This window comes from Protopterus annectens, chromosome 2.part2 (assembly GCF_019279795.1).
Source record: "Protopterus annectens isolate FY-2018-M chromosome 2.part2, PAN1.0, whole genome shotgun sequence".
Classification (NCBI taxonomy): domain Eukaryota; kingdom Metazoa; phylum Chordata; order Ceratodontiformes; family Protopteridae; genus Protopterus; species Protopterus annectens.
The window spans coordinates 373353050-373370778 of NC_056730.1; the positions used below are offsets into that span (position 1 = coordinate 373353050).

Here is a 17729-nt window from a genome sequence, read left to right on the forward strand (position 1 = left end):
AAATACTTAAAATCTCAAAAGTGGCTCCCTTCTTCTCTCAGCATTTTTTCCTCTTGGAGGGTGCTTCACCAACCATCACTGAGTATCCACAGAGATGCCTCACAAAAATAATGCAAGGCATAAAAAAAGGACCACTTCAAAACTCTATCCATGTACTTGGTCACTTGCAGACTGCTGAAAGAAATCTATGCTTGGCTTTCAAATATCCTCTGGACCTGCTTCACATCCACAAAACAAATATCATCAGAATTACCAAATTTAGGGACCTAAACCTTGCTGCAACATAAGTAGTACATGTCTAAGAGACTGTTTGACTTTCAGAGACGACTACTTCTCTGGGACCAGACAGCATCCAAGGCTGTGTATTACATGAACTCCAAAATTAACTAATCCCTCTCCTAAGTGCCATGTTCATCCACAGTCTCGCCTAAGGCTATGTGCCCACTGAGTGGTGCACAGCAATGGTCGTCCCGCTTCACAAAGGAGGTGCCACCACCGACCCCGGGAACTATTGACCCATTAGCATGATGAGCCTAGTCTGCAAGGCCATGGAACTCCTAAACGACAACATTAGGATCCAACAGACCCTGGACACTACTCAGTTTGGTTTTGTAAAGGGCAAGTCATGTCTTCTAAACCTGGTTGACTTCTTCGAGACAGTCACCATAGCAATTGATGAGGGAAAGGTGGTCCACATGGCGTACCTTGACCTTGCAAAAGCGTTTGATACCATTCCGCACTCTGGAATTATAAACAAACTCACTAGCCTAAATATAAACCCCTACATTACAAGATGGGCTGCTAACTGGCTCACGGACAGAACCCATACAGTGAAAATAGGAAACGCTAGGTCCGACTCCAAATCTGTGAGAAGTGGAGTACCCCAGTGTTCAGTCTTGGGACCTCTCCTGTTCGGCATTTACTTCTCTGAGATACAAGCAAACACGGGGATTATGGCTAACAAAGTTTGCAGATGACTGCAAACTGGGTGCCATAATCGAGACTCCTGCTGACATAGATATCCTTCAAAAGGGTCTCACTGAAACAGATACATGGTGCCAAAATCATAGCCTCAAGCTAAATGCCAAAAAGTGCATTGTCATCCCCTTCGGGAAAAAACAAGTACCTACAAATTACCACATCGGTGGCAGCTCACTTAACACAGAGAGTGTGATAAGAGGCCTAGGGACCCAGGTGGACAGTAACCTCTCCTTTGATGACCACATCACTAAGGTGGTTAGAAAATCGTTCTACTTGGCCCACCTTATTACAAAGGGGTTTGCATCTAGAAAAAAGGAAGTTATTGTCCCTCTCTACTCATCACTCATTAGATCCATTATTGAGTACAATGTCCCATTTGGGATGTACCTTACTAGACACCTGCAGCAACTGGAGAGGCCTCAAAAATACCTCACCAAGAGGATAACTGGCCTAAAACAGATGCCCTATGCCACCAGGCTAAAAAACTTCAACTGTACTCAGTTGCATATCAGCTACTCAGAGGTGATCTCTGCCTGACATACAAGGCTATATCAAACCCCGAATTGCTGGAAATGCTTCACCTAAGGAAAACCTAATCTACCCGAGCTACACGCTCTAGGGACCTTAACCTGACCTCTACAATAAACAGGACTTGTTGGATGGACAGATTCATGTCCCAGAGACTCCCCCTGCTCTGGAATAAGGTCCCCATATATTTGAGGCAGAGCTCCTCATTAGCGCTCTTTAAGAAGAATCTTGATTAGTGGATGGGGAACAGGAAATTCACACCAGGAATCACTTCTGTGGCCCTGCTCGACAGAGGAGCAGGTAACTAAATCACATGGGAGGGTAAGCCGAAACATTTTGGCTAGGCTTATGCCCTAGGGCCAATAGCCTAGTACGAACCTATGAATCAAGCTTCCAGTCCATGTGAAGTAGGGTACTTCCCTAGCCCAATTCAAGCTTAACCTGGACCAGTGAATGGGGAATCAGAATGTGCCCATAGTCTGGCACCTATATATCAAGTAAACAGAAGACAGGCTGTGAATGCAAGACCATCTGTATCCAAGCCTACATATATACCCTTTAAAATTAACTCTGGGATATCAGAAATTGTCATTTTAGGAAGCTTGGTTAGGCTTAAAGTCCATCCCTCATTGTTAGGACCACAGGTGATTACTAGTCTTATGTACCTTGAGATTCCTGAGTTTTATATACGAGTCTTTTATGTGTTATAGTGTTGAGTGCTTTAGCCAGATTGCAGTAAACTTGGTCAGACAAAACTTTCAAAGATGGCAGTTACACACTGTCAAAGAAACTTAAGGTTAAGCATGCAAGTTTTGCCTTTGACAAACCATAGTGGGCTAGGAAATGAAGAAAGAGGGTTCCCATGTCTAAACTCCATGATGATTCTCTCCATCAGCTTGCACAATATGCTTGTGCAACTGATTTAGTCAATAATTGTTTGGCTTTAAGGAAATATTTGCCTTGTGAATTTGAACCATAGTAGCGCATTTCCAGATATCATGGATGTAGACTCTCTTTGATGCTGTATTAAAAATAGCATGGCATACTTTTCATGGGCATTCTTGGTTGTGTGATGTAGTCTTCCTGGTAACTGCTCTCGTCCCATGAAACTGATATTTCTGCCCGTACTAGGGCAGAGATGACCATTTTGGATGTAATTTCAGACAGGATCTTCCTTGGCGGAAGAGTGGATGGGATTCCCTGTTGTTGCCTGACATTTTCTACAAATCTACTTATTGGTGTGTTAGCTCTGTTAAGATGTTTAAGGTGGAGGTGGGATTACATCAAGATTCCGCTCTTGAGCCCTTTCTCATTTGCAGTGGTGATGGACAGGTTGACAGACGAGATCAGACGGGAGTCCCCGTGGACTATGATGTTTGCAGATGACATTGTGATCTGTAGTGAGAGTAGGGAACAGTTGGAGGAGACCCTGGAGAGGTGGAGATATGCTCTAGAGAGGAGAGGAATGAAGGTCAGCAGGACTAAGACAGAATATATGTGTGTGAATGAGAGGGAGGATAGAGGAATGGTGAAGATGCATGGAGTAGAGGTTGTGAAGGTGGATGAGTTTAAATACTTGGGAACAACAGTTCAGAGTAACGGTGAGTGTGGAAGAGAGGTGAAGAAGAGAGTACAGGCAGGATGGAGTGGGTGGAGAAGAGTGTCAGGAGTGATTTGTGACAGACGAGTACCAGTAAGAGTGAAAGGGAAGGTCTACAAGAGGGTAGTGAGACCAGCTATGTTATATGGGTTGGAGACAGTGGCATTGACAAAAAGGAGTCCGAGCTGGACATGGCAGAGTTAACTATGTTAAGATTTGCACTGGGTGTGACGAGGGTGGACAAGATTGGGAATAAGTGTATTAGAGGGTCAGTCCAGGTTGGAAGGTTTGGAGACAAAGCCAGAGAAGCAAGATTACGTTTGGACATGTGCTGAGGAGGGATGCAGAGTATATTGGGAAAAAGATGCTAAGGATGAAGCTGCCAGGTAACCGGAAAAGAGGAAGATCTAAGGTAAGGTTTATGGATGTGGTGAGAGAGGACATGCAGGTGGTTGGTGTGACAGAGCAAGATACAGAGGACAGGAAGAAATGGAAACTCATGATCCGCTGTGGCGACCCCTAACGGGAACAGCCAAAGGAAGAAGTGTGTTAGCTCTGCTGTGATAGTACTGTGTTATTTTACTACATTAAATCCTTATTTTCCCCTTCATTTTTTGAATGTTGTTTTTGTCAACCATGTTGATGTCAAGTTTCACCTTACATGAAGTTTGTTTACTTTGTTATAGTGAGTCATTTTTGGTTAGAGTTGACCTTTGTCTGAATGTTTTGAAAGCTCTTTTCTTTTGGTTTAATATTTTGTTGATTTTTGAGAGCCTACTGTTTAGGTTTAGAGACAAATTTTGGGGTTGAATTTAATTTTAATTTCCACTTCATAATTAGCTTTGCCCATTTTAACACATTGACTTAACTCCCCCATTAAACCTAGCACCTTTCTACTGGGGAGGGCATCAGCTAAGTCAATGGCAGTCCCAGTGATGTTAATGCCAAATGCTTCTATGCCATTATAAATTGTAGTAGTAGTGGTAGTGGTAGTAGTCCCAATACCCTTGATTCTTTCCCCTCACAGTTATGGATGCTGCTTGAACAACACCATATGTGTATTTCATCTTCCCTTGGTGTAAAGCAAGCCATACATCGGTGACCTTTTCTTTAAAAACTGGTGGTACTTCCCCTGTGAATACCTCTATCTTCAGGGACTTCTCAAAAGCAAACATCATTTTGAATTCTGCTGTAGTCCTCTGATCAATCCCATTGCTAAAGCTGCTGCCTGTGCCTATAAGTTTTACTCCCACTTAAGTAATTGTATAGCTAGGGTGGTCCATATCCGCACAACATATAATGAGAAAGTGGAATACCCATATTAATAAATTATGTAACAAGAGTGAAATTACTTAATATTTATAAGAAGAGTGAAATTGTTTAATGTTTGTAAGAAGTTTTATTCTGTTTACCATAAACACACACTTAAAATAGTACAGAGCTTAAGCTCAAAGCTGGATATGAATTTAAAATAGTCACTGAAACCAAAACAGGCAAAAATGCAAGTGAAACCAAAATTAACTGCAAATCATTCTTTGTCATGAAGTTATGAACTATGTCATGAAGTTAAGAACTAGCTCCCAACAATATTAGGAGCTAGTCCACAGTAATACTGCTCAAAGTGACCCAAAAAGAAATTACTAATATCCTTGGCGACAAATTGAGTGCAGTTTTTACTTCTGTGGCAGTTATAGCTATTCCACAGTCCCAGCCACTTCCTTTATTTGTTATGGAGCAAGTCCTGTTAGGCCCCCTTTAAAGGCTGTGAATACCTCATCCATGGGCCCAGGTAGCATACATGGTTGCCTGATTATCAGCACCAGATGAGACTTTTCTGAATAACTAAACCTTTTTAATCAAAACCTTTCCACTACTTTGAAGTCTGGAAAACTGCCATTGCAATGCTGTTACAGAAGGGTGGCCTACCACAGACTATAGTAACTACAGACCCATTTATCTGACTAGCTTCATATTTAATGGTGTGGAACATGCTTAGACTTTTTTAATATTGAGGGTGAACATCTCTTAACTATGTACCGTCATCAATTCATCTTTTTTGACAAAGGAAAGTCCTGCTTCTCTAACTTTGAATTTCTTTGAAGAAGTCACAGAAGCAGTGGACAGTGGTTATACAGCTTGTCTGGACCTGGCCAAGGCCTTGGACTCTATTCCACTTGTTGACATTATTGACAGATTTGTAAATCTAATCCTACTGTTATGCAACAGATAGATAACTGGTTGTCTGACAGTACCCATGTGGTTAGAGTTGTAGATGCTAGTTATGACAGCAAGAAATGTTGCTAGTGGTGTACCACAGAAATCCATGTTGAGCCCTATCCTGTTTGGATTCTGCTTCTCAGACCTGCAGGCCAACACTCCTGTGGTTATTGAAGTTTGCAGACAATTGTAGATTGGGTGTTGTCCCTTCAGTCAGAAATCTTTTGGCTCTCACTTCAGCCATGAGAGTGTCTAAACTTTTAGACTTTTAGGTTGTTTTGACCATCATGCTTCTTCAGTACTTTGGAAGGCCTTCTGTCTGGGTTATCTAATTTCCAAAGGCATCTCTTCTAGATCCAAAGAAATATTAATTCCTCATTGCTCATATCTCATAAGACCGGCTATTGAATATAGTGCCCTTTTAGCATGTATGTGTCTAAACATATCACCAAACTTAAAAGACTTCAGAGATTCCTAACTGAAGATTAGTGGCCTCAAAAATTGTAGGACAGTAGACTGCTTAGTGGAGATTTATGTCTAGCATTTCTAACCATGAAAGATCCTACCTAGTTTAACCATCTATTCCTTCAGAACAAATTCGTTCCTTTAACCAGGTATTTGAGGAGCAAACTTTCATCAGCAGCTATGTTGGTGTGACAGTCATACCCCCAACGTGTTCCCCCACCTGTGAAACAAATTTCCATTTTATGTCAAGCAAAGTGGTTTGTTTGCCACTTCCAAGATAAATCTAGATAATTTGATGGACAGCCTCAAATTTATCCCCTGTCTAATTTGTATTGCTGTCCAGCTGGATGGCACTTTCATATATGGCTTATTAATTAGACTTGTAAGATCTGTAGACTGAATGATTGCCTGCTACTTGCCTAATGATCCTAATGCATTTATTTAAAGTATTGCAGAGGGCTGTGAGTGATCTGCCAGTAGATTTTTGAGAGGTGCCTACTATACAGCCTTAGTACTGACATAAGGTTATTGTTAAAGGCCCCACGTGCCATTGTAAATATCCTAAACAGTACGCCTTTTTAAGTTATATTTGGTGCTTATAAAGAATGCCATAACATTGAGGACAGAGTGAAAGGGATGTGAGACAATGTCAGAATTAGCAAACCAGGTAGGGATGTTTGTCAGGGTTGCTTCTAATATGTTTTTTTCTTTGCTAAAGTGACTGATGTTTCAGGAGTAGCCTCTAGCTCTAGTCGCATCTTTTTTTCACCATCTGAAGAACATCACTTAAATTGAATGCATTGGTATGCCAGAAGAGAATAACGACAGATGTTTTTCCATGTCATTGTTGCAGTATTCTTTACCTAAGAGTTCTCCTGCCAGGGGTAGCCCAATGTCCGGCCAGTATACCAAAGTCTTTAGTTCTTGTAGGCATTGTACATCACACACGCTCCCACCACAAGGCGCAGGGCACAAAGGTGATGGACGGACACGCACACGCACAGCTTCTCTGCCACCAGTCTGAATGCTGTTGTTAAACGTTGGTCTGAACATCTTTTTGCCATGCTGGTTACCAGGCTGTGTTTTCAGATAAGTTGGAGTTTCTTCTCTTTCTTGTGGTTATTGTGTTCATGTCTTTCAGAAAGGGAAAATGTTAGTTTGGGAGGCAGATTCTCACAACCAGTGTCTATTTTGTTTGGGTGATTCCCATGATCATATACAGTGATCTATTTGGCAGGCATTTCTGCTTAAGACTCAATGTAGTCATCTCCCCTCCTTGTTCATATACCAATGGAAACAATGTCTTGCGTTGTTGGCTCACGGTGCTATGGTGGATTCCTTCTGTCCTGTGGGCCAGCCGTCTGATGAGGAGGACAATAAAGTTAAATCTGATTTGGCTGCTTTTCACCCTCCCTGGACTTGTCTATCAAGGCTGATGAAAGCCCAAATGACCTTGTGGTTGCTTCAGATTCCTTTGCTGCAACCCTGTTGGAGGGTGGCATGGATCCGGTTTCTTGCACATCTTCAGAGGCTTTTCAAATGTCTGTACCTGATGTTAAGGGGAAAACTTGGCTGTTTATAGCCAAAGGGCCGAGGCAGATTCCTCAGATCTTGGTAAGACTGGAGATTCCTACAACCATTATCGAGTCATAACATAGGTCAGACCCTCCAACGGTGCTTTTAGTGGATGTCCTACAGACACACACAGACGCACACTTTCTCCTGTGGTTAAGGATCCCCATGAATGGCAGGATTTCTCTTGGGATTTATTTAATGCTTTGATGCTCTTGAAGCTCTCTCAAGGGGTGTCTGTTTTTGGTCCTCCCTGGTTTTCCTCTCCAACAGGCCTAGGGAATTGGATTCTGTTCAGAGGAGGAGGACTCCATAAGTTCAGATTCCCCTTTGGAAGACCTCTTCTTTAGGGATACCATTGCCTGTATTATGTATTATTTTAAGGGGATTGTTCTCAAGTCTCTTGAGATTCAAAAAGATATTATGAGCTTCTACAGATGGAGTCTCCCAAACCATCTGCTGTTCCTCCTGTTCTGAATGCCCTTCTGGATACCTTCTGTGCAGCTTATGTAGCCCCTTTCTCTCCGCCTCCTGCACCTGAGTAGCTGGATAGACTCTATAACATGTCTGAGGAGTGTAAATTTCTTTATAAATGCCCTTCTGTTCACCCATCTGTAGTGACTGTCTCTTCTGACATGCCATCTAAGTTGTTGCCCTCCACCAGGCTGTTGCCATCTAATAAAGACAGTAGGACTAGGAAAGCTGGGCAAGAAAGTTTACACTGCTGCCACTTTATCCTTTATGACCATTAACTACTAGACTCGTATGACCAGATACGTTTTGGCTATCCTATGTCAGGTTTCTAAGTTGTTTCTGACCTTCTTGACTCTGAAGGGAAAGCTTCAGTCATTGTCTTGCTTGGCTGTACTTTTCATGTTTCCTGCCACTCGGTCAAATGCAACTATGATTCAGCAGATGTCTTTTCCAGGGCTGCTGCGTTTAGCTCAGATGTTCTTCATCTCACATTGCTGCAGTCCTTACATATGGGTAGTCCGCTGTCCTCGGTCGGCCCGAATACCAAAGTATTAGGCTGACGTCGGTCAAGGCGCTTAAAACTGACATCAGGACGTCAGGGTACAAAAGCGCATGACCGACGTCATTTCCTCAGTCTTTTTTGCCACATGGTCCGATGCAGAAGCAGCGTTGCAAGTGCCGTTCGGCGTTCTGAAATTTTTCGAGTTCGGAGTTTCAGACCGAATCCAAGTTGGCTAAGTACCCCGTTGGGGAATATTTTGTTTTTTTCTTGCCTCAGTGTATTACCGGATGTCAGAAAAAGTGAATAATTGTATTTCTTGTGGGAAACAGATACCGCATAGGGATTATCATTCTTTGTGCATTCCTTGTTTGGGGCCTGAGCACGACGTAGTCGGGTGTCGCTTTTGTGCTAGGTTTAATAAGCGCACTATTAAGCGAAGGTTAGATTGTGCTAGGCTGGTCTTCGGTAAGCGGTGCAATTATAATATGCCGTCGGATACTCCGCCCGCTTCCACGAAGAAGCGCAAAGACAAAGCGGTTAAACCCAGGCAAGATGAGTCGTCCGTTCCGGACGCCGGTTCTTTAGAGGCTTCAGTGGAACCGGTGGTTCCGATGGAGGCTTCTCTGGAGTCTCAGGGGGAGACTTTGTTTTTGGAAGATGTGGCCTCTCACGAGGCAGGTCAGGCTGAAGGGGCTTCTCAGGTTTCTGTACTCCCCTCCCTTCCCAGGGTGGTTAGACCCTCTCCTTCTGTTTGCAAGGCTTCTTCCAGAGGCAGGCCAGGTTTAGCTTCTGTTGGTGTCAGTCCTAGTTCAGCAGGGTCTGTGCCTAAGAAGCACATGCTTAAAATGGCAGAAGATTTGATTACTCTGATTAGAGGTTCTTTGCCCCCTCCTGATAAGAGGCCTAGGGTAGAGCCAGAGTTGGAAAGTTTTGAACAGGCTTCGGATGTTTCAGAGTCTTCGGCTGAAGACTTGCAGGAGTACACTCCTTACTCTGATTCTGATGCAGAAGATTCCACTCCTTCTGCTTCTCCTCCAGAGGATTTTTCTTTTTCAGAGACTCTTCATTCTATGAGGGAACATTTTAAGTGGGAAGGTCAGGACTTCTCTGATTCACGGAAAAGGCTTAGGGAGTTTTTGTTTTTACCTCAACATAGACCCTTAGCTATACCCCCTGTTCTGGATGTTGTGCAAGATGTATTTTCAGAGGCTTCACTTAATCCTGATTCTCTGCCTCCTGCGCCTGTTAAACCGGATAGGTATTACAGGGTGCCTGAGGCTCATAAATATCTCTATAAGAGTCCTAGGGCGGACCCAGAAACTATTAGTCAGGGACCTAAGGGTGTCAAGGCCTCTGTTGTAAAGAATCCGATTCCTCTAGATAAAGAGGCCAGAGCTTTGGATAGATTTGGAAAGAAGGCCTATACATCTTCTACCTTAGCAATGAGGGCTTTGAATTGCCAGTTTCATATGTTGAAATATCAAAATTTTCTTCTTTCGCAATTGAAATCTAAGGTGGATGCTCTGGCAGAAGGCATTGACTGTAAAGAATTACAAGATTTGGTGCATGTCTCTGAACAGGTGGGTAAGCATTCTTTACAGTGTGGTTTTGATGCTTTGCAGGCCTCTTCTAGGGTGGCTGCCACTGGTTCAGTTCTTCGCAGGCACGCCTGGCTTAAGGATCAGAATTTATCTGACCATGTTAAGACAAGGATTTTGGATGCTCCTTTGCAGTCTGAAGTGTTGTTTGGTCCACCTGTGGAGTCAGTCTTGAAGAAATTGGAAGACAAGGCTAAGTCTATGCAGACTGTCAAAGATTTTTTGCAGGTTCAGCCTCCAAAGTTTAGTAGAAATTGGCCTGCTAAGGGGTGGACGTATCCTTCTGATTCTCAGTCTAGGGGTAGATCTAGACGTGGTAGGGGCAGAACTCAGAGTTCCTTCAGGCCTAGAACATGGAGTTCACCTGCACAGTCTTCGAGTGAGGGCAGGGGCCAGTCCTTTCGTAAACAGGCCCAATGACCTACTTTTTCAGCTGCCAGATTCTTCTTGCCTGGCAGCACCTTTGGGAGGACGGTTGGCACTCTTCAAGGAAAATTGGATTTTAATTACCCAAGACAAATGGGTATTGGATATCATACACCAAGGTTACAAGTTTTATTTCCATACCTTACCTCCTTTCAAAGGCATGCCAGACATTCCTCCTCAGCAAAGACTAGAGGCTCACAAACAGATTTCTCTACTACTTCAAATAGGAGCTATACAACCGGTCCCTCTGCCAGAAGTGGGCCTAGGATTTTATTCTCGCCTGTTTCTAGTACCAAAGAAAGGGAACACGTGGAGACCAATTTTGGATTTGTCTATCCTCAACACATATCTGGACATTCCCAAGTTCAAAATGTTGACGTTACAACAGCTTTTACCTCTGCTGGGCAAAGATCACTGGATGGTGACTCTGGCTCTCAAGGAGGCTTACATGTTCCTATCAGGCCCAGTTGCAGGAAGTATCTGCGTTTTCGGGCTGGGATTTTTCACTATCAGTTCTCTGCATTGCCCTTTGGCTTATCTACTGCGCCCAGAGTGTTCACAAAGGTTCTGGCTACAGTGGTAGCTTTCTTCAGGCTAAGAGGAATACAAATCTATCCTTATTTGGATGATTGCCTGATTCTGGCTCAAGGAAAGGACGAACTTCTTCATCATTTACAGTATGTGATGGCAGTGTTAAGATGCCTAGGGTATTCTGTGAACGAAATTAAGTCCAGTCTAGTACCCTCTCAGGACATGTGCTTTCTGGGTGTGAGACTGAATACAGCATCCCAGATGGCCTTTTTGACCCCGGACAAACAAAAGAATCTTTCTCTTTACTTCCATCAGTTGTCTCGTCAGTCCAGGCTGACTGCAAGGACAGTCCTTCAAGCCTTGGGGTTCATGGCATCTTGTATTCTGGTATTTCCCAATGCCAAACTGCATATGAGGAAGCTACAATGGTATCTCAAAATGTATGGACTAACACTGCCAAGATATGGACACTGTCATTCAGATAATACCTTGCATTCAAAAGGAATTTTTGTGGTGGGCTCAGGAATGTCACCTAAACAAGGGACTCTCTGTGACCCGACCAGAGGCGAGTCAGATTCTAACGACAGATGCCTCAGACAAAGCTTGGGGAGCTCATCTAAATGGAAAATGGGTACAAGACACGTGGCCTGCCAGACTTCAACATTTACATATCAACTTGAAGGAGATGTTAGCAGTCCAATTTGCATTGATAGCTTTCAAGGATTTACTTCTTCCAGGGCAGGTGTTGATTCAAACAGACAACACAACTGTCATGTGGTACATCAACAAGCAAGGGGACACATTCATACCCTCTATGCAGACAAGCAATGATTTTGTGGGAGACTGCTCTCAGTTTACAGCTAAATCTTCAGGCAAGGTTTCTGCCAGGAACACAGAACTCCTTAGCAGATGTGTTGAGCAGACAAATTATGGATCCCCACGAGTGGAAATTGGATCCTCATGTATTTCAAAAATTGACAGTGTTATGGGGAACTCCAGACATAGATCTGTTCGCTTCTCCACTAAATTACCAGCTGCCAAAGTTTTGCACAAAAAGGTTTCATCCCACAGCTTGGAAAGTGGATGCTCTCTCATTCAATTGGAGCAATCTTCACGTGTATGCCTTTCCACCACTGCCTCTCCTCCCAAAGGTTCATAGGTTCATAGTTCATAGTTTAGTACTAAGCTAACTGCCCTTGCGAGCCATTTTTTTTAAGCTAGCTTATCCCCCTTGAGAGACTCAAACCCTGCCTTGTCTTAATGAAGCAAAACACTTAGCCGATAAGCCACCTCCCCTCAACAAAACAGGGGGGACACATCATTACCTCTATGCAGACAAGCAATGATTTTGTGTGGGAGACTGCTCTCAGTTTACAGCTAAATCTTCAGGCAAGGTTTCTGCCAGGTACTCCTGAAGGTCAGACAGGACAAGCCAACCATGATTTTAATAGCTCCGGATTGGCCTCGACAGCACTGGTACCCATTACTGAGAAGTCTGGTACGGTAGCCTCCATGGCCTTTGCCTTCGATTCCACACCTGCTGTCTCAGGAGAACAGTCATTTACTCAATGTCAAACTTCACTCTCTGCATCTGACAGCCTGGCATATTCTGTTTTAAACCCTGGAGGGTCTCAGCTTCCACAACAAGTTTTGAATGTTATTTTGGAGGCCAGAAGGCCTAGAACAAGGAAAGTTTACGCAGATAAATGGAGGAGATTTTTAATTTGGAGTACAGCAAAGGACTTTGATGTTTCTAAACCTAATTTAAGTGTTGCTCTTCAATACCTTATTGAGTTATTGGACAAAGGTTTGTCCTTCTCTATAAAGGTTCATGCTGCAGCAATTTCTACTCACTATGACTGTGACCCACCATTATTTTCTCATCCTTTGTTTAAGCAATTCCTTAGAGGGGCAAAGAATATAAGACCCCCACGTAGAGCTCCTACTCCTGCTTGGGATCTCAATTTTGTGTTGGAGAAACTCACTCTACAACCTTTTGAGCCTGCAGCGACTGCCGAGTTGAAATATTTATCATGGAAGACTGCTTTTTTGTTGGCCATTACCTCTGCGAGAAGGGTTTCTGAATTACAGGCCCTTATGGCGGTTGAGTCTTTCTTAATTTTCCACAAGGATAGGGTGTCTTTGCGTACTAACCCTTCCTTTATGCCTAAGGTGGTTTCTAGTGTGGCTTTAAACCAAACTATTCATTTGCCTACTTTTTATGCAAACCCCCAAAATAAAGGGGAGAAGATTTTGCACACTTTGGATATACACAGACAGTTGCGATATTATTTGAGCAGAACTAAAGGGTTCAGGCAGTCTCAGCAGTTGTTTGTTTCATTTGCTTTGGGTTCTCAGGGCAAACCTGTTTCAAAACAAACTATTTCTAAGTGGATTGGTTTTTGTATTGCTTTCTGTTATTCCCATCATGGTAAGGAGATTCCAGCTGGGATTAGGCCTCATTCCACTAGGGCTACTGCCACTTCTACAGCTTTTTTACGGGGGGTGGCTACTAAAGATATTTTGGAGGCAGCTACTTGGAGTTCAGTGCATACTTTCTCTAAGCATTACCACCTTCCACTTTACTCTAAATCTAGGGCTGGATTTGCCACTGCAATTTTACAGGGCATTTTGGCAGCTCCTAATGCTTTATAGTTTTGCCATCCTCCCTTACCTCTGCTTTGGGATTCTACCCATATGTAAGGACTGCAGCAATGTGAGATGAAGAACATAGTACAGTTTTGTACCTACCATAAATGTAGATGTTCGAAGATCCACATTGCTGCAGTCCAATTTACCCTCCCTCCTTTCTCTCTGTAGTTAGAGGTGGTTGTGTGGTTTGGGTTGTAAATATTGTAAATATGGTTAGTGCAGTGGTGGTTGGTTGTTTTTTGCTGTTTTTTGGCTTTGGCCTTTCTTTTTAGGGCCTTCTGACATCTGGGGCAAGAAAAGACTGAGGAAATGACGTCGGTCATGCGCTTTTGTACCCTGACGTCCTGATGTCAGTTTTAAGCGCCTTGACCGACGTCAGCCTAATACTTTGGTATTCGGGCCGACCGAGGACAGCGGACTACCCATATGTAAGGACTGCAGCAATGTGGATCTTCGAACAACTACATTTATGGTAGGTACAAAACTGTACTTTATGAGGAGTTATTCATGTCTTCATTTTCAAGCTTTGCCTGATGATTTTAAGGCCAAACTCTTTAGATAATAAAAACCTGTTTGGATCTGCTGCTGAGTTTTTTAAGTTTCTCCAAGACAAGGGCAAAGCTTTGCAGGAGCTGAAACATATTTTTGTTTCCCCTCTTCCTAAATTTCAGAGGAATTACTCCTCCAAGTGTGCCTTTATTTGTAGGCAGCTTATCCCTTCTCCTAAAGACAAGAAGGGTTCTAGGTGTGTGCCTAGTGTTAAGTCCACTCGGACTCCTGTCACCCAGAAACCTGCTTTTCAGGGCCAGTTTGAGTCCTCCTTCCCTCAGTTAGGTTCCCGTGTTTTTCTGTCTCTTCCTGTCCCTCTAAAAATTGACTCTTGGATTCTCTTCACTAGACGTCAGGGATATTTCATGGTTTGGAAGTCCCTTCCTTCCTTTACATGCATTCCTCAGCCTCCACAGGAAGAGCTCCCTCACTTCCCAGAGGTTCACTCTCTTTTGATTCAGGGCACAATTCAAGCATGCCTCCTGCCCAGGTAGGGAGGGGATTTTATTACAGAATGTTTTTGGTCGCACACAAGGAGGGCACTTGGAGACCAATTCTGGATCTCTCCTGGCTCAAAATCTTTCTCAAGATTCCTTCCTTTCGTATGTTATCTCTGCAGATATTTTTTCTTTTTCTACCCCAGGCCTTTTTGGTATCTCTGGAAATCAAGGATGCATGTTTTCACATTCTCATCCATCCTCTCTTCAGGAAATGTTTACGTTTCTCTGTTTCTTCCTTGCATTTTCATTTCTCTGCTTTACCCTTTGGCCTCTACTGCCCTGAAGGTAGTCACTGAATGCTTCGTTCGTGTAATTGCTTTTTACAGGGTTCGAGAAATTCAGATCTTTCCCTGTCTGGACGATATGCTTATTCAAGCTCCTTTCCCCAGCAGTCTGCTTCAGGATCTCAGATTTACTACTTCCCTGTTACTTCCAGAAATTGGTTCTGACACGTTCTCAGAATCATTGCAGAATTCAGGCACTTCCCATGCTGGCAACTCTGCCTACCACCGAGGTATACAATTACCTTTTTCCAATCCCTTCTTCCTCTGGCATCTGTCATGGCCAGGGATTTTCTCAGGTTCATGGCTTCCACCATTCCCTTGCTACTTGCCAGGCTCCTTATGAAGAAGCTTCAGTGGTACCTCAAGTCAGTGTGGCTTCAGCATTGCCACCCCCCCCCCGTACTTCTTGGTACCTTTCCATCCCTGTCTCAAGCTCAAACTTCAGTGATGGATTCACCAGCTTTCACTCAACCTGGGGCTTCCGTTTCACACTCTAGTTTTCAATGTAGGGCCTCTTTACAGGCTCCTCAGGGGGTGGGGTGCCTCCTGTGGCCTCCTCAAGATTCAGGGTCTCTGGCCTCCTCATCAGAGGTTAGACCACATCAATATATAAAGAAGATGAAGGCTTCTGGCTTTTTATTCCCTCTTTCTTCCCAAGCCCCTCAAAGTTCTTACAGACAGTACTACACTGATGTGGTATGTCAACAAGCAAGTGGACACAAGCAAGGTCTTACTGTCTTTGTAGACTAGCTCTTCAGCTCTGGGATAAAGCTATCCAGTATGAAGTGACTCTTCAGGCAGTTTACATTCCCTTGGAGCAGAATTTAGTGGTAGACTCCTTGAGCAGGTCCAGCACACAAGCTCACTAATGGATGCTTCACAGAGACATGTTCTTGGATAGTACCCATCGGTGGGGTATTCCTCAGATCTTTTTGTCTCCACTCTGAACAGACACCTTCCTCAGATCTTTTTGTCTCCACAACAGACACCTTCCTCTATTCTCTTCCAAAGTCCTAAGTCCTCTGGCTTGGAAAGTGAATGCTCTGTCCTTTTCATTGTTAGTGGATTTTTCTGTACGCCTTCCCACCCCTCCCCTTCCTCTGTTACCACAAGCCTTGCATAAGATCAGGCAGGACTCTCCCAAAATCTTGTTGGTGACTCCCTTTTGGCCCAGAGAGCCAGAGAGCATTTGTTCCCCTTCTCCCTCAGTTGGCCAGGGGCAGTAACCACAAGTTACCTCATAGGGTGGATCTTCGCGCATAAGACAAGTGATCTCTTATCCATCCTCACTTGTCCACTCCTCAGCTGACGCTGTGGGTGATGGGGTTTTGATCCCTTTCAGGAGCCTCTTTTCTGAGGATGTGCTTCAAGTTCTGCAGGAGGTCAGGAAACACATTACCAGGAAGTCATATATGTTCAAATGAAGAATATTTTCTGTCCTTCATATCAGGCTTCCCAGGAAGCCTACTCTGCCTTCCTGGGACCTCTGTTTTGTACTTGAAAAATTGACTCCAGCTCCTTTTGATCCGGCTTCTTCAATTTCCTTAGAATACTTTACCTGGAAGACTGTTCTTTCGGCTCTCACTTCAGCCAAGAGAGTGTCTAAACTTCAGGGTCTCGTGGCTATTCTTCCTTTCTTATTTTTCCACAGAAACAGGGTGTCTTTTCATACTAATCCTTCTTTTATGCCCAGGTGGTCAATGAGTTGACCCTTAATCAGTCTGTTCATCTTCCTTCCTTTTTTCCTTCTCCACAGTCTGCCATTGCGAAGGTTCTTCACACCTTGGATTTGCATAGACAGCTCAGATATTATTTGGCAAAAACTAAAGTTATTCACAAATCTGAGCATCTTTGTTTCCTTTCATCCCAGGAATTTGGGTTGACTGTTTTTTAAATAAACTATTTCATCCTGAATTTCTAAGGCCATTTCTTTGTTTGTTGTTTTCATGGAAAATCTCTTTCCGCATCAGTAAGGCACATTCTACTAGGGTAGTTGCCTCTTCTGGTGATTTTGTTTTAAAGGGTCTGGATATCTGTTTCATCCTTGGGTCTGCTACTTGGTCCTTTGTTCATACTTTCACTAAGCATTGGCAGTTGAATGTTATTACCCAAGAAGACTGAATGCTGTAATTAAGTCAAAATGTGCTTCAACAAAGTATTAGTTTAAGGGTGTGCACACTTATGCAACCAGCTTATTGTACATTTTTATTTTTATAGTTATTCCCCTAACAGATTTGTTTGTTTTTCAATTGAATTGTACAGGTTACGTTCACATTAAAGGTGGCAAAAATTTTTAAATGATTTTTTGTGGTCTCATTTTTTTATATCACAAAAACCTGGCATTTTAACAGGGTTATGTACACTTTTTATTATATCCACTGGATGTAAAATCTTACCATAATAGTAGATGCCCTTATCTTCTCTGCTGCAGTATTCACTCCCCCCTACTATGCTTTCTGTTCTAGCTGTTGCCATGTACTTTTCTTGCTCTCCTGTTCAAGGGTCTCCCTTTTCCTTTTTCTCCCTTTTGGATAAACATGTTCTCCTTATCCCCAAGGGCATTCTTTTCCTCCTGGGGCTTTTTCAGTTGAGTGTGTGCGTCCTTGTCACCTTTTTGTCCCACACCTTGCTCTGGGATCATACATGTGACATATGGCGCCTATAACAACTAGAGGCTTTGGCATACTGTCTGGATGTTGTCCTGTCCTTGGCAAGAGATCCCATAGGTAAAGAATAGTGCAGCAGTGAAGAGAGACATCTAATTTTATACAACTTTACTTTCCACAGGTCTTCATCTGTTTCCTGAATAACTGCAATGTCCTTTTACCTGGGTCTCCTGGTATCCAGACT

At 43.3% G+C, this 17729-nt stretch overlaps 1 protein-coding gene across 1 annotated transcript in view; it reads left to right on the forward strand.

The window, feature by feature from the left end:
* NDUFS4 (NADH:ubiquinone oxidoreductase subunit S4) overlaps positions 1-17729 on the forward strand; it is an 849665-nt gene that overhangs the window by 167661 nt on the left and 664275 nt on the right. The window lies entirely within an intron of this gene.